This window comes from Eumetopias jubatus, unplaced genomic scaffold (genome assembly GCF_037043125.1).
Source record: "Eumetopias jubatus isolate StellerSeaLion01/CBP00866 unplaced genomic scaffold, mEumJub1_p1.0 scaffold_11, whole genome shotgun sequence".
Taxonomy (NCBI): Eukaryota; Metazoa; Chordata; class Mammalia; order Carnivora; family Otariidae; genus Eumetopias; species Eumetopias jubatus.
The window spans coordinates 69791972-69810119 of NW_028274817.1; the positions used below are offsets into that span (position 1 = coordinate 69791972).

Here is an 18148-nt window from a genome sequence, read left to right on the forward strand (position 1 = left end):
TCAGGTGAAAACTCTTCAGTTTAATTTTGAGTTTTCTATTGTCTGCTCTCCTTTTACCAACATGATACTACCTTATTTCCTGTTACTCTCACACCTGTAACTGCCAATACTGTTACACCAATTTCCTCCTCGCTCTTCCTGGATCACACCAGGCACATTCCCGTCTCCATACCTTTCTTCATACTGTTTCCTCTTCTTAGAAGGTCCTCCCATCACCTCTTTCTGTATTTAAACCCTCTCTTGCTTAATAACCCACCCTAGAAGACTATACTTTCAGGGATCATTTCTATAGTTTGTTACTAGAGAAGTTTCTCTGAACATGTAGAGTACCTGGAACCATGAGGAGGAGGTACAGTATCCCTTCCTGAGCATGAAGCCGACTTTGGAAGCTGTCTTTGCAGCTGCCCTTTGTCATTGATGATCATTCTTCTTCTCTTTTGGAGGAGTTAGAGGGAAGGGATACTGTCTGAATGTAAATTTATAAAAAAAATAAAGAAAAAAAACCCCACCCTCGTCCCACCTCTTCAGTGATGCCTTTTTCAATTCCTGTAACCTTGAGCACATAAGTTATCTGACACTACAGATAGCTCCCAAAGTACCTGGCATTAGCACTGGGCATAAAGAACCCGAATAAGTATGTTCCCAAGCTGATGGGTATATAAATTCACAAGAACAAAATTCATTATATTTAATGAACATGAACTCAATCTCTTTCACTGTCTCCTCATTCTCTGCCTACTTCATAAATATTAGTATACTACTACCTACCTCATTTAAGGTTGTTGTGAGAATTAAATGAACAAGTCCATATAAAGCACTTAGGATAGGGGAGCCTGAGTGGCTCAGTCTGTTAAGCGTCTGCCTTTGGCTCAGGTCATGATCCTAGGGTCTTGGGATTGAGCCCCGCATCGGGCTCCCTGCTCGGCGGGAAGCCTGCTTCTCCCTCTCCCACTCCCTCTGCCTGTGTTCCCTCTCTTTCTGTGTCTCTCTCTGTCATATAAATAAATAAAATCTTAAAAAAAAAAAGAAATGAGTCTGTGGAGAGTCAGGGACTAGAATAGGAAGAGTATTGTAGGTCGTGTTATGCCAAGGTGCCAAGGTATTTGGATTTTATTCTGAAGCTGTGAGAAGCCACTGAAGGACTAAGCAGAGTAGTCATGGTCAAGTTTTCACTTTAGAAAATTTAATCTTGGGGCCCCTGGGTGGCTCTGTTGTTGGGCATCTGCCTTCGGCTCAGGTCATGATCCCAGAGTCCTGGGATCGAGCCCCGCATTGGGCTCCCTGCTCGGCGGGAGGCCTGCTTCTCCCTCTCCCACTGCCTGCTTGTATTCCCTCTCTTGCTGTGTCTCTGTCAAATAAATAAATAAAATCTTAAAAAAAAAAAGAAAATTTAATCTTGTGGCCATGTGAAAGCTGCATTGGTAGAGGAGACAAAACTGGAAGCATGAAGACCAGTTAAGTAGCTACTAGAATAATTCAGGTAAAAAATCTCAGAGCTTAAATCTACACAATGGTAATGATGATAGGGAGATGGGAGCAGATTAAAAAAAATATTTTAAAAACATTTTTAAGCATTTAAAAATTTTTATTATCAAAGTATAGAAGATGGAGGAAGATTTGAGAGACATTCAGGATCAAGTCAAGACATGGAAAGGGTGAATTCTCTTCTCCAGACTTGAGAACCATTCACTGAACAAGGAATTTGGGAGGACAAGATTTGAGATTTGTGGGGGATGGGGAAGACGATAAAATCACTTTTGTAGGGACACCTGGGTGGCTCAGTCGGTTAAGCATCTGCCTCCAGCTCAGGTCATGATCCCAGGGTCCTGGGAACAAGTCCCGCATTGGGCTCCTTGCTACGTGGGAAGCTTGCTTCTCCCTCTGCCTGCCTCTCTCTCTCTCTCTCTCTCTCTGACAAATAAATAAATAAAATCTTTTTAAAAAATCACTTTTGTATACATTGAATTTGAGAGCCTGTGGGATATCAAAATAGAGATGTATACTAGATACTTGGATATATGGGTTTAAAATTTATGAGAGTTGGAATTTGTCAGTTCATAGCTGTTAGTTGAAGCCTTGGAAATTGATACAGTCATTTGATGAGAATTTGGATAATGAGACCAGAAGAGGACTGAGGATAAGACCTAGAAGAACACAGACATTTAAGGGGGAGGTGAGGCAGAGGAAATGGAAAGATAAAAGAAGGATTGGTCAGTAAAGTAGGAGAAAGGCTAGGGAAGCACAATATCCATCACCACCCAGTCTTTCAGGGCAGTGCTTCTCAGTATCTTATGTCCTACCAATCATCATAAAAGAACCTGGGTATAGGGGCGCCTGGATGGCTCAGTCGGTTAAGCGTCTGCCTTCAGCTCAGGTCCTGATCTCAGGGTCCTGGGATCGAGCCCCAAGCCCCAGTCAGGCTCTCTGCTCAGTGCGATGTCTGCTTCTCCCTCTCCCTCTGTGCTCTCCCTCCCTTCCTCTTCCCTCTCTCTCTCAAATGAAAAATAAAAGAACCTGGTATGTAAGAAGCAGAGACCTCTCTTTGAAAGATAAGTATATGTTTACAGCATTCTGTTACCGTTTCATTTTTAGGTTAAGGATATTTATTCATTTCTTTTACTTTTCAAATTGTGAAATATACATAGAGAACATTCATACAGTGTTTATTTATAGTTTAACAAATAATTATAAAATGAATGCCCATAAAAATAATAAAATAAAATGAATGCCCGTATAACCACTACTCAGAGCCCAAATAAAATATTACTAACACTCCAGAAGCTCACTGTATGCTCGCCCCTCCCCCACTGAGGTGACTTACAGTAAGATTTCTTAACCAACTGAGCCACCCAGGCACCCACAGTAAGATTTTTTAAAGAAAACAAACTTTATTTATATTTGTTCTAGTTTTATTGAGATAGAATTGACATACAGCACTGTATAAGTTTAAGGTGTGCAGCATAATGATTTGACTTTACCTGTATTGTGAAATTATTACCACACTAATTTTAGTTAACATCCATCCTCTCCTATAAATACAAAAAGAAGAGAAAAATATGGGTTATTTTCAAGAACTCTTAGGATTTACTCTCTTAATTTCAAATATACCACACAGCAGTGTTAACGGTAGTCATCATGTTGTACCTTATATCCCTACTACTTATTTATCTTATAACTGGAAATTTATACCTTTTGACCACCTCCCTCCAGCTCCCCCACCTGTGGTAACCACAGATCTGCTCTTTCTTCCTATGAGTTTGATTTTTTGTTTTGTTTTGTTTTGTTAGATTGCACATATAAGTACGATCATATAGTATTTGTCTTTCTCAGACTGACTTACTTCACTTAACATAATGCCCTCAAGGTCCATCCATGTTGTTACAAATGGCAGGATTTCCTTGTGTTTTTCTATGGCTGAATAGTATTCGTGTGTGTGTGTGTGTGTGTGTGTGTGTGTGTGTGTGTGTGTGTGTATGTGTATCACATTTTCTTTATCCATTGTTTCCATGTCTTGGCTATTGTAAATAATGCTGCCATGAACATGAGGTTACAGATATCTCTTTGACATAATGAAAAACTTTGTATTTTGAAATAATTAAGACTTATAGAAAAGTCATAAAAATAGTGTATATAATACCTTATATGTGGAACGCCTGGGTGGCTCAGTTGGTTAAGCATCTGCCTTCAGCTCAGGTCATGATCCCGGGGTCCTGGGACCAAGTCCCATATCGGGCTCCCTGCTCAGTGGGAAGCCTGCTTCTCCCTCTGCCTGCCGCTCCCCCTGCTTGTGTTCCCTCTCTCTGACAAATAGATAAATTAAATAAAAAATAATAATACCTTATATGTTTCACCGAGATTCCCCAGATGTAAATATTTAAGCACATTTGCTTTATCATTCCCCCTTCTCACTCCTCTACTTCCTCTCTTCTCTCCCTCCAATTTTTTCTAATTCACACAAATTGCAGACATAATGCCCCCTACCCCTGAATATTTCACAGCGATTTTCCTAAAAAAAAAAAAAGACATTCTCTTATATAACTCTAGTACAATGATCAAAATCAGGAAATTAATATCAACACAATGCTACTATCTAACCTACAGACTTTATTCAAATTTTACCCATTGTCCCACTAAGGTCCTTTATAGAAAAAGAAAAAATCTAGCCCAGGATCTAATCCAGGATAACAAGTTGCATTGAGTTGTCACGTCTCTTTTAGCTTATTTTTTCAAAATTAAAGTAAAATTCAGGGCATCTGGCTGGCTCAGTCGTAAAAGCATGCAACTCTTGATCTTGGGGTCATGAGTTTGAGCCCCACACTGGGTGTAGAGATTACTAAACAAACAAACAACAACAACAACAAAAAAAACAAGTAAACTTTAAAAAACAAAAAAAAACCCCACAAAAACAAAAAACCCCAAATTCAGGTAAAATTCACATAACACTGTTTTAAAGGGAATGACCAATTGGAATTTAGTACATTTATAATGTTATACAACTGCTACCTCTATCAAATTCCAAAACATTTTCATTGCCACAAAATAAAATTCCATATACATTAAGCAATGTCTCCCCATCTGCCTCTCTCCTCCTGCACCCCAACACCCAGCCTCTGGTAACAACCAATCTGTTTTCTGTCTGTGTGGATTTGTCTATTTTGGACTTTCATACAAACGGAATCATACAATCTGTGACCTTTTGTGTCTGGCTTCTTTCACTGAGCATGATGTTTTCAAGGTTCGTCCACATTGTAGCATGTATCAGTACTTCGTTTCTTTGTATAGTTGAATAATAACCCATTGTTTGGACACACCACATTTTGTTTACCCATTTATTCACTGATGGACATTTGGACTGTTTCCACCTTTTAGCTCCTGTGAATAGTGCTGCTATGAACATATCTGTTAAAGGTTTTCTTTGAGCACCTGTCTTCAGTTCTTTTGGGTATATATACCTAGGAGGGAAATTGCTGGGTCATATGGTCATTTTATGTTTACCTTTTTAAGGAACCATCACATTGAGTTTCTTTTAATCTGGAGCAGTTTCTCAGTCTTTGTTATTCATGACATTGGTATTGTTTTTAGTACAGACTAGTTATTTTGTAGAATTCCCCTCATTTTGGATTTATCTGATATTTCCACATTGTGAGAGTCAAGTTATGCATCTTGGACAGGAATACCAGAGAAGTAATTTGTGGCCTTCTCAGTGTATAATATCAGGAGGCACATGATACCTGTTTGTGCCATTCCTGGTGATGTTAGCTTTGATCAGGTGGTTAAAATCTACCAGGTTTCTCCACTGTAAAGTTACTATTCTTCCCTTTGCAATAAACAAGTAATTTATAGGGACGCCTGGGTGGCTCAGTCAGTTAAGCTTCTGCCTTCAGCTCGGATCATGATCCCAGGGTCCTGGGCTTGAGTCCCGCATTGTGCTCCTTGCTCAGCAGTAGCCTGCTTCTCCCTCTGCCTGCCATTCCCCCTGCTCATGCTCTCTTTCTCTCTGACAAATAAATAAATAAAACCTTCATTAAAAAAAAGACAAGTAATTTATAGAGGGATATTTTTGAAAATATCTTGTTTTTCATCAAATTTTCACCCACTAGTTTTAACATTCATTGATGATCTTTGCTTAGAATAATTATTATTGTGGGAGATGCAAAACATTGCACAACAATACTGAATTTGGGGCACCTGTGTGGCTCAGTCGGTTAGGTGTCTGCCTTCGGCTCGGGTCATGATCCCAGGGTCCTGGGATCAAGCCCCACATCAGTCTCCCTGCTCAGCAGAGAGCCTGCTTCTTCTCTCCCTCTGCCTGCTGCTCCCCCTGCTTGTGCTCCCTCTTTCTCTCAAATAAATAAATAAAAGCTTTAAAAACAAACAATACTATTGAACTTTATTTCATGCTGGTATTGTGAATGCTCTGACTAAATTTACCTTCTTGAGAAGATACCCCTTAATCAGCATCTAACTATATGCTAGTCTGAGGAACAAATAGGGACTTGGAAAAAAGAAAAAAACATAATAGTATAGGGGGAAGCAGATACATGATTTAATCTTCTAAATTCACTGGCACGAATGTCACATCATTCTTGTATAGAATCCATTTGCAAATTACTCATTAACATTTTTGCACAGTAAGTTTTTAATGATATATCATACCTACTATACATATCACGATGACACAGATGGACATAAGGGAGCATGGGTTCTTGGTAATTTTTATTAAAACTCCGAATCCCACTGCACACTGCCATATCCCACTAATGGTGTACAGACTGCTGGTTGAGAGAGAGATTCAGAGAGACAAGAATATAGTAGTGCCGAAGAAACTAAGGGAGGTAAAATTTCTAAGGTAGGAGAATGAATAATATCAAATGCTACAGAGGTCAACTAGTTGTTGACCCTTACTAGAACATGTCCGTGAGATTTGGCTTTTAAGAGATAGTTGGTGACCTTATTGAGCAGTTTTATTGGAGTGCTATGGTTCAGAAGCCAGTTTATAGTGGGTTGAGTAGTAAGATAAAGTACAACCGTAAAGAAAGTGATTAATAGCTTTGACTACATTAAAATGAAAAACTTTTAAGTAATGGGGTGGCTTAGTTGGTTAAGCGTCTGCCTTCGGCTCAGGTCAGGATCCCAGGGTCTCCCCACTCAGTGGAGAGCCTGCTTCTCCCTCTCCCTCTGCTGCTCCCCCTGCTTGTGCTCTCTCGTGTTCTCTCTCTCAAATAAATAAATTCTTTGAAAAAGAAAACTTTTAAATAACAGAAAATGCCAAAACACCATAAACAAAGTGAAAAGGCCAAACTTACGAAAAATTCTTCCCGTTTTCAGAGATGTTTGGATTTCAAAGTTATAGATAAGGGATTGAGGACCTGTACAACCTCTCTGGAAAGCAACATGACACTATATAGTAAAGTTAAAGATGTCCTCACTTTTCAACCATGTAATTCCACTCCTAGTACAAAAGGACTCATACAAGAATGTTCAGTACGATGTTGCTCATAGTAGGAAAAAACTAGAAGCACAAATGTTCATTAGTAAAATCGTGGTTTAGTCATATGAAGGAATTCTTTATGAAAGTTCGTTTAAAATGATTGAACTACAACTATACATGTAAACAAGGAAAAATCACATTATGAAGAAGCAAAAAAGTAAACTGTGACATGTGCTTGTGATATGCCATATATTCATATGATACCATCGACATAGAGCTAAACCACTCCAAAATGAGTTACTTAAAACAACATTCATTGTATTTGCTCAAAATTCTGTAGACGGGGCGCCTGGGTGGCTCAGTCATTAAGTGTCTGCCTTCAGCTCAGGTCATAATCCCAGGGTCCTGGGATCAAGCCCCACATTGGGCTCCCTGGTCAGTGGGAAACATGCTTCTCCCTCTCCCATTCCCCCTGCTTGTGTTCCCTCTCTCGCTGTGTCTCTCTCTGCCAAATAAATAAATAAAATCTTTAAAAACACACACACACACACACAATTCTGTAGACAGTTTGGGCTAAACTTAGCTGGGCATTTCTTCTGTTGGTCTTGCCTAGGCTCACTCATGCTGTGGCAGTCAGGTTGGTGGGGGCCAGATGATTTAAGATTACCTCACTCACGCCTGGCATTTGGCAGGCTTCCAGCCAGGGTGCCTAGATTTTCTTCCGTGTGGCCTCTCTAGAAAGTTTGTACCTCTTCATATGATGGCAAGCTTCAATGTACAAATGCCTTTCAAGCTTCTGCGTGTATCGCATTTGTAATTATCCCATTGGCCAAAGTGAATCACATGGCCAAATCCAGAGTCAGTGTGGGAGGAGACTACCCAAGGGTATGGATTCAGGTTGGGGGATTCATTGGTGGTTATTGATTACACATCTCCCATGACTACATATTTTTTAGGGATATATACATATATAGTATCAATAACAAAACGTGTGAAAATAAGAAATACCGAAATCTGAATAGTGGTTACCTCTGGAGAGGTAGGAAGAGAAATAGGGAAGTGATAGCTACACGTGATACTTAAACTATAACAGTAATGTTTTACTTCTTTAAAAAATAGGAAAGAAATTATTTTAGAGAGAGAGAGAGTGGGGTGGAGGGGCAAAGGGAGAAGGAGAGAGAGAATCTCAAGCAGACTCCCCACTGGCCCTGAAATCATGACCTGAGCTGAAATAAGAGTCAGACGCTTAACTGACTAAGCCACCCAGGTGCCCCACTATATTATTATTTTTAGTTTGCTTAAAATATTTCCCAATTTAAAAAAAGTGACTGTGAGGTGCAGAAGTGCAAACTAGTCTTTGAAGACATTGGCAAAGGGAAAGGGCAATAGGAAAAGCAAGTGATAGCTAGACAAGAAAACATCATTGGCAGAATACTTATTTTTAAGATGAGCAAAGGCTTGAGAACATTAATAGTTTGAAGAGAAGGTGTCAGTAGATTGGGCTGCTGAAAGAGAAAGTTAATTCGAGAAGTACTCTCAGGGAGCCTGGCTGGCTCAGTCAGAAGAACATGTGACTCTTGATCTTGGGGTCCTGAGTTTGAGCCCCATGTTGGGTGTAGAGATTACTTAAATAAGTAAACTTTAAAAAAAAAAGTAGTGCTCTTGACTTGTATCAAAAAGACAAGAGATAGCAAGCGTAGAGAGGATGTGAAGTAAAGGGAAGTCTTGTACACTGTTGGTGGGAATGTAAGCTATTATGGAAAACAGTATGAAGGTTCTTCAAAAAATTAAAAATAGAACTGTGATATGATCCAGCAATCCCACTCCTGGGTATATAGCCAAAGGAAATGAAATCAGGATCTCAAAGAGATATGTGCACTTCCATGTTCATTGTAGCATTAGTCACAGACGCCAGGATGTAGAAATAATCTAAGTATCCATCAACAGATCTGATGGATAAAGGATATGTGGTATAGATATACAATGAAATATTCAGCCACAAGAAGGAAGGAAATCCTGCCATTTGCAACATTATGCTAAGTATAAGCCAGATAGAGAAAGACAAATACTGTATCTCACTTATATGTAGAATAAAAAAAAAAAATTGAACTCCTAGAAACAGAGAGTAGAATGGTGGTTACCAGCATCTGAGAGGTGGGAGAGATGGGGAGATGTTCATCAAAGGGTACCAGCATTCAGTTATAAAATGAGTAAGTTCTGGGGATCTAACATATAGCATCGTGACTATAGTTAATAATACTGTATTGTATACTAGAAATTTGCTAAGAGAGGGGCGCCTGGGTGGCTCAGTCATTAGGCGTCTGCCTTCGGCTCAGGTCATGATCCCAGCGTCCTGGGATCGAGCCCCGCATCGGGCTCCCTGCTCCACGGGAAGCCTGCTTCTCCCTCTCCCACTCCCCCTGCTTGTGTTCCCTCTCTCGCTGTGTGTCTCTGTCAAATAAATAAATAAAATCTTAAAAAAAAAAAAGAAATTTGCTAAGAGAGTAGATCTTAAGCCTTTTCACCACACCAAAAAAGAAAAGGTAGCTATATGAAGTGATAGATACATTAAATAACCTCATTGTGCTAATCATTTCACAAAGTATACATATATCAAATCATCATGTTGTACACTTTAAATATACACAATTTTATTTGTCATGCTTCAATAAAGCTGGATTAAAAAAAGAATAATTTAGGGGCATCTGGCTGGCTCAGTCAGAAGAGCATGTGACTCTTGATCTCGAGGTGGTGAGTTTGAGCCCCGTGTTGGGTGTAGGAATTACTAAAAATAAATAAATAAACTTTAAAAAAAAGAATATTTTAGTAAGAATTCACCTTAAAATAAAAAATTTAAATTGCTCAAATATTTCAAATTGATTACAAAGGTAACATTTTACCAGAACAAATTTACCAACAAATATATAAAACATCAAATATGCCACTCAGTAATATATAGAATTGTTGAATCACTATATTGTACACCTGAAACTAATATAACACTGTATGTTAATTATACTGGAATTAAAAAGTAAAAATAAAAAAATGAAACCATATATGCAAAGCCAACTTTTTAACACAAACATTTCATATAATATGTCTGTTAAATATTTCTTTTTTTTTAAGATTTTATTTATTTGTCAGAGAGAGCACAACAGGGAGAACGGCAGGCAGAGGGAGAGGCAGGCTCCCTGCTGAGCAGGGAGCCCGATGCAGGACTCGATCCCAGGACCCTGGGATCATGACCTGAGCCAAAGGCACACATTTAACTGACTGAGCTACCCAGGCATCCCGTGAGGTTTTTGATATTGATTCAATCTCCTTACTTGTTATTGGTCTGTTCATATTCAGTCTTGGTAAGTTGTATGTTTTTAGAATTTACCCATTTCTTCTAGCTTGTCCAGTTTGTTGGCATATAATTGTTCATTGTAGTCTGTCATAGTCTTTTTGTATTTATGTAGTATTTCTTTTTTTAAAAAAGATTTTTATTTATTTATTTATTTGAGAAAGAAAGAGAGAGAGAGAGCATGAAATTGGGGAGGGTCAGAGGGAGAAGCAGACTCCCTGCTGAGCTGGGAGCCCAATGTGGGACTCGATCCTGGGACTCCAGGGTCATGACCTGAGCCAAAGGCAGACGCTTAACCTACTGAGCCACTCAGGCACCCCTTATGTAGTATCTCTTAAAATTTCTCCTCTTTCATTTCTGATTTTAAGTCCTCTTCCTTTTTTTTTTTTTTGAGTTGGTGTAGCTAAAGTCTGTCAATTTTATCTTTTTAAAAAACCAGCTCTTGATTTTATTTATCTTTTCTACTGTTTTCTGGTCTCTCTTTCATTTCTTTCTGCTCTTTGTTATTTTCTTCCTTCTGCTAACTTTGGGCTTATTCTTTTTTTCCCTAGGTCCTTGAGGTGTAAAGTTAGGTGGTTTATTTGAGATCTCACTTTGTTCTTAGTGTAGGCATTTATTTCTATAAACGTCTCTCCTAGAAGTCCATAGGTTGTAGTATTCCATAGGTTTTGATATGTTGTGCTTCCATTTTTTTTCAAGATATTTCTTGATCACTTTTTCTTTTTTCTTTGAACCATCTATTGTTCCACAGTGTTCTGTTTGATTTCCACATATTTGTGAATTTTTCAGCTTTCTTCCTGTTACTGGTTTCTTGTTTCATACCATTGTGGTCAGAAAAGATACTTGGTATGATTTCAGTCTTCTTAAATTTGCTAAGACTTGCTTTGTGACCTATCATATGATCTGTCTTAGAGAATGTTCCATGTGCACTTGAGAAGAATGTGTGTTCTGCTGCTTTTGGGTGGAATGTTTTGTATGTGTCTGTTAGGTCCACTTGGTCTAAAGTAGCTGTAAGCCCAGCATTTTCTTGTTGATTTTCTGTCTTTATGATCTATCCATTGTTGATGATGTGATACTGAAGTCTCCTACTACTATTTTTGTCTATTTCTCTCTTTAGATCTGTTAGTATTTGCTTAATATATTTAGGTGCTTTGAGGTTTGGTGCATATACATTTACTATTGTTTTATCTTGTTGATATATTGACCCCCTCATCATAAAATAACCATATTTGTCTCTTGTTACTGTTTTTGGCTTTAAGTCTATTTTCTTTCTTTTTTTTAGAGAGGGAGAGAGCGGGGGGAGGGGCAGAGAGAGAGAATCCCAAGCAGGCTCCACACCCAGCGCAGAGCCTGACATGGGGCTTGATCTCACGACCCTGAGATCATGACCCAAGTGGAAATCAAGAGTCAGATACTCAACTGACTGAGCCACCCAGGCACCCCATTAAGTCTGTTTTCTGATATAAGTATAGTTTCCCTTGCTCTCTTTTGGCTTCTCTTTGCATTGTATATCTTTTTCTATCCCTTCACTATGAGCCTATGTGTGTCCTTCAAGCTGAGGTGAGTGACTTTTAGGTAACTGTAGTTGGGTCTTGTTTTTTTAATCCATCTAGCCACTCTATGTCTTTTGATTGGATATTTAATCCATTTACATTTAGTGTAATTAGTAATAGGTAAGGATTTACTAATGCCACCTTATTGTTTTCTAGTTCCCTTTTTCCTTTCTTCTCCTCTTTCTGCCTTCCTTTGTGAATTGATGATTTTCCATAGTAATATGCTTTGATCCCCTTCTCTTTATCTTTGTGAATGTATTGTAAGTTTTGCTTCATGTTTACCATGGAACTTACATAAAAAAAATACACACACACACACACACACACACACACAGTCTATTTTATGCTGATAACAATGTACCATATACAAAAACTTTGCATAAAAAAACTCTATCCTTTTACTTCCCTCCTTTTATGTTTATGATGTCACCATTTATATATTTTATGCTGTACATCCATTAACAAATTGTTGAAGCTATAGTGCTTTTTAATACTTTTTGTCCTTTAACCTTTATACTAGAGTTAAGTAGTTAACACATCACCATATTATAGTATTAGAGTATTCTGAATCTGTCTATGTGCTTACTTTTACTAGTGTGTTATATTTTTTATGTTTCCATATTACTAATTAGCATCCTTTTGTTTCAGCTTGAAGAACTCCTTTCAGGATTTTTAAAAATTATTTAAAGATTTTATTTATTTATTTGAGAGAGAGATAGCAAGAGAGAGCACGAGTGGGGGTGGAGCAGAGAGAGGGAGAAGCAGACTCCTCTCTGAGCAGGGAGCCCAATGCGGGGCTGAATCCCTGGACCCCGGGATCATGATCTTAGCTGAAGGTAGATGCTTAACTGACTGAGCCACCCAGGCACCCCTCAGCGTTGTTTTTTTAAAACAAATTTTCTATATTTGTTTTTTAAACTTTTTTGTAAAGATTTGTATTTATTTATTTGATAAAGAGATAGAGCCAGAGAGCACAAGTTGGGGGAATGGCAGAGGGAGAGGGAAAAGCAGGCCCCTGCTGAGCAGGGAGCCCAGCGTGGGGCTCAAGCCCAGGACTCTGGGATCATGACCTGAGCCAAAGGCAGACGCTTAACCAACTGAGCCACCTAAGCGCCCCTCTTTTCAGCATTTTTTTAAAGATTTTTATTTATTTATTTGACAGAGAGAGACACAGCAAGAGAGGGAACACAAGCAGGGGGAGTGCGAGAGGGAGAAGCAGACTTCCTGCTGAGCAAGGAGCCTGATACGGGGCTGGATCCCAGGACCCTGGGATCATGGCCCAAGTCGAAGGCAGACGCTTAATGACTGAGCCAGCCAGGCGCCCCACAGCATTTTTTGCAAGTCACATTTAGTGGTGATGAAGTCCCTCAACTTTTATTTATTAGAGGAAGTCTTTATCTTGCCTTCATTTCTGAAGGATAACTTTGCTCAGTAAGTATTCTTGGTGTGCAGTTTCTTTCTTTCAGCAATTCCAAAATATTCCATTCTCTCCTGGCCTGTAAGGTCTCTGTTAAGAAACCCACTGATAGCCTTATGGGGTTTCCTTTGTATGAGAAGTTTTTTTTTCTCTAGCTGCTTTTAAAATTCTTTTTCTTGATTTTAGACAGTTTTGTTATGTTTCTTGGAGAAGATCATTTTGAATTGAAATTTGGTATGACCAATTAACTTCATGAACTTGGATGTCCAAAAGTCTCCCCAGGTTTGGGAAGTAATCAGCCATTCTTTCCTTTTTTTTTTTCTAATTGTTTATTTTATTTTATTTTAAGATTTTATTTATTTATTTGACAGAGAGAGACAGTGAGAGAGGGAACACAAGCAGGGGGATTGGGAAAAGGAGAAGCAGGCCTCCCACCAAACAGAGAGCCCGATGCGGGGCTCAATCCCAGGACCCTGGGACCATGAGCTGAGCTGAAGGTAGATGCTTAACAACTGAGCCACCCAGGTGCCCCAGCCAAATAAGTTTTCCACCCCTTTCTCCCTCTGTTTTCCTCCTGGGACTCCAATGATGCATGCATTATTTCCCTTGATTGTGTTCCATAACTCCTGTAGCCTTTCTTTATTCATTTTGAAACTTTTCTTTTTTGCTCCTCTGATTGGATACTTTGACTTGATCTGTCTTCTATCTCATTGATTCTTTCTTCTGTTTGTTCAAATCTGATACTGAAGCTCTCTATTAAGTTCTTCAGTTCAGTTATTCTTTAGCTCCAAAATTTCTGTTTTGTTTTGTTTTTACTTTTTTTTTTATTTAGGGCACCTGGGTGGCTCAGTCATTTAAGCATCCAGCTCTTGATTTTGGCTCGGGTCATGATCTCAGGGACCTGGGATTGAGCCCCATGTCAGGCTCCACACTCAGTGGGGAATGTGCTTGAGGATTCTCTCCCTCTCCTTCTGCCCCTCTTCCTGCTTGAATGCTCTCTTTCTCTAAAATAAATAAATACATCTTTAAAAAAATTTTTTTAAAGTAATCTCTACACCCAACATGGAGCTCGAACTCACAACCTCGAGATTCAGAGTCACATGCTCTACTGACTGAGCCAGGAGGGACCCCAAAATTTCTGGGTTTTTATTTTTTATTTTTTTTAAATAGTTCTTTTTTTTTTAAAAAGATTTTATTTATTTATTCATGAAAGACAGAGAGAGAGAGAGAGAGAGAGGAAGAGAGAGAAGCAGGCTCCCAAGGAGCAGGGAGCCCGACGCAGAACTCGATCCCAGGACCCTGGGATCATGACCTGAGCCGAAGGCAGACGCTTAACCATCTGAGCCACCCAGGCGCCCTGGGTTTTTAAATATTTTCTTTATTTTTGTTGAATTTCTCACTTTGTTCTTGTAATGTTTTCTGATATTGCTTTTTTAAAAGATTTTATTTATTTATTTGAGAGAGAGAGAGCATGTGAGTGTGGGGAGGGGCAGAGGCAGAGAATCTCAGGCAGACTCCGTGCTGAGCACAGAGCCCAATGATGGCCTAACCCCATAACCCTGAGATCATGACCTGAGCTGAAACCATGAGTCAGAAGCCAACTGACTGCACCATCCAGGTGCCCCTGGTTTCTGATATTGTTAAATTGTTTATCTGTGTTCTCTTGTAACTCTCTGAGCATCTTGAGAACAATTCTTGGAATTCTTTGTTGGATAATTCCTGTATCTGCATTTCTTTGGGGCTAGTCACTGGAGATTTACTGTATTCCTTTGGTGAAATCATGCTTTCCTGTTTTCTTTGTGATCCCTGTAGCCTTGTGTAGGTACCTGCACATTTAAAGAAGCAGTCACCCCTTATAGACATTATGGACTGCCTTTAGTAAAGGAATCCTTTCACCTGGGGATGGGTCCTCACTTGAGCATGCTGTGACTCCAGGTCTAGTGGTGTAGGGCACCAAGTGCAGGGGCATGTGATGGCACTGGATCCGGGGGGGAGTGTGATGTCTCTTTGGCTCAGGCCACTGGGTTCCACAGCATGGACAGTTCTGTGATCCTTGGTGATCACTGTGAGGGATCCACAGTGGCTGCAAGGGGTATCAGGTCCTCAGCAGCATCTTCTGTTACCATGGCTAGGGACCAGGACATGTGTCAGCACTGGTGGTGGCTGGAACCAGTGGTTGTGTACATTTAGTTAGGGAAGTCAGCTGCAGGTGCCTTTGTAGTGGCCAGGGGCCAGATGCAGACACACATGTAGTGGTGGAGGCCAGGGCACACAACAAAGGCTGGGGCCAATTATGGGCTCACTGGCAACTGCAGGGGTCCTGGCTTTCTCATGACTGCACAGTCTTTCCCAGGTCAGTGATAGACGTCAGGCCGGCAGTGTGCAAGTGCACAGCTGGAGGGACTAGACCCGAGTGTACACATGGCAGTGAGGGTCAGCTGTGGGGGGTCTTGGCTGGTGTCTTGCACTTATATAGCTGCAGAGGCCTGGGCTGGCTGCCTGCATGGTTCCTGGGCTTTGGTGGGAAAGGGAAGTAGGGAAGGACTTAGGCAGCTCGTGTCAGTGAGTATGAATACCTGTGGGATGAAAGATGGTGACATTTGTAGGCAGTCGACAGCAGCTCTGTTGGCTGTTAGTTTCTTCAGTGGTGAAATCTCTTGTGTTTTTCTGCAAAGCAGGTCATTGTGAACCACGATTATTTCCACTGTGTGACTGCTTAGGTAGCCTCAGCTTTTCTTCCTTGTTCCTAGCCATCTCTTTATGTATCAGCTTTGCCGGTATGGGTGGAGTGAAGCTGAAGTAGAACCTTGGTGCAGTGCCCAAAAGGCTGGGCAAACTCATCACTCACCCCAGCTAGAAAGAGGGGGACTCTTTCTAGCCAGGAAGTTCTTTCTTTGTGCTGAGCAATGCTGGCTTGAGGGATGGGCTGATACAGGCAAAATGAAGCAGTCTTTTTTCCCTTCTTGGATGATTATTCTCAAGTTTTTTGTTCCACTGTGTTGCTAAAGTTTAAGTGGATTCCAGAGCTCTCCTAGAGCTTTTTTTGTTAACAAATAGCTGTTTAATTGTTTATCTTTGTTGGGGGACAGAGGCCAGGATCTCCTACATTGCCATTTTGGTGACATCCTTGATAAATTTTATTGCTTGGATTTTTTTCTACTATAGCAGTTGTCATGTTTATTTTAAATTTTTTAGTAAATAGAGGTAAACAAAAAAGAAAAGAAATGAAAACTGGTAACCCAACTCCCCAGAGATAATCAATATTAATATTTTAGTATATGTTCTTCTAGTCTTTTCTCCTATATGCAATGGCTGTGCATATAGTCAACCCCCATCACCACTTCTGCAAGGCTTCCTTTTGTCAGATTCCAAATGGTCCCACTCAGGTTTCTATTTTACTTATTTGACAAGCCACACAGTGCACTGATTATGGTACTGTTATTTCCTCTGGGAATCAAGAGGGAGTCTCACATTTTCATTTTCTATACATTCTAGATGTAAAAGCATATCACTAACCATCTGTTTCAGGGATTCTAATTTTTTTTTCTTGCTATTGCACATAAATATCTTATAATTCTCACTGGGAATTGATTAGCGAATAGATATTGTCAGGTGAAATGATTAGTGCTATAATGAGTATGTTGGAAGCTAAAAGCTTGGAAAAAGAATTAATCATTGAAATTTTAATAACACTTGTCACCTAAGAGATAAGATTAGCCATCTGTAGAAGTGGTTTACAAGTATGTTGCTAACACAAACATGGGAAACAATCAGATTAATCAAGGTACAACTTTAGAAGTGGAAGATAACGAAAGAAAACATTTTTGTAAACATTTTTATAGGCTTTCAAGATTACCACAGTATTTTATGCATACCTTTTAGTTTTTTTACAACAAAGTATGTAGAGGGGTGCCTAGGTGGCTCAGTTGTTAAGCACCTGCCTTCAGCTCAGGTCATGATCTCAGGGTCTGGGGGTCGAGCCCCACATCAGGCTCTGTACTCAATGAGGAGTCTGCTTCTCCTCCCCCAGCTTGTGCTCTTTCTTTCTCTCTCTCTCTCTCAAATAAATAAAGTCTTTAAAAAGAACAAAGCATGTAGAAATATTTCCTTGTGTGTGTGTGTATATATATATATATATATATATATATATATATATATATATGCCTTGTCTCATTTTTTTATTGTTGTGAGATATACATGCTGAATTTACCATTTTAACTATTTATCAGTGTACAGTTCAGTGACATTAATTACATCCACATTGTGGTACAACCATTACCACTATCCATCTCCAGAACTTTCTTGTCATCCCAAACTGACACTCTGTACCCATTAAACAGTAATTCCCCATTCCTCCCCCAGCCCCTGGAAACCACTATTCTACTTTTTGTCTCTATGAATTTGACAACTCTAGGTATCTCATATAAGTGGAATCATACAATATTTGTCCTCATGTCTTCACATCTCATCCATGTTGTAACATATATCAGAATTTGCTCACTTTTAAGGCTGACTGATATTCCATTATATGTATATGCCACATTTTGTTTATCCATTCATCTGTTGATGGACATTGGAGTGGTTTCCACCTTTTGGCTATTGTGAAGAGGGCTGCTGTGAACATAAGTGTACAAATATCTGTTCAAGTTCCTGTTTTCAGTTCTTTTGGATATATACCTGGAAGTGGAATTGCTGGATCATATGGTAAATCTGTTTAATTTTTTATGGAACTGCCATACTGTACCATTTTATATTCCTACCAGCAATGCATAAGTGTTCCAATTTCTCCACATCCTCAGTAACACTGGTTATTATCTTTTCTTTTTTTTTCAAGCAATAACCCTCCTAATATCCTAATGGGTGTGAAGTAGCGTCTCATTGTGATTCTGATTTGCATTTCC

The 18148-nt window shown here is 39.5% G+C and overlaps 1 non-coding gene across 1 annotated transcript; it reads left to right on the plus strand.

Annotated features, from left to right (window-relative positions):
• Window positions 1-261: 261 nt before the first annotated feature.
• Window positions 262-473, plus strand: LOC114200131 (small nucleolar RNA U3). The gene has a single exon (XR_003607405.1). It is a non-coding gene; the product is annotated as a small nucleolar RNA U3 (small nucleolar RNA).
• Window positions 474-18148: the final 17675 nt, after the last annotated feature.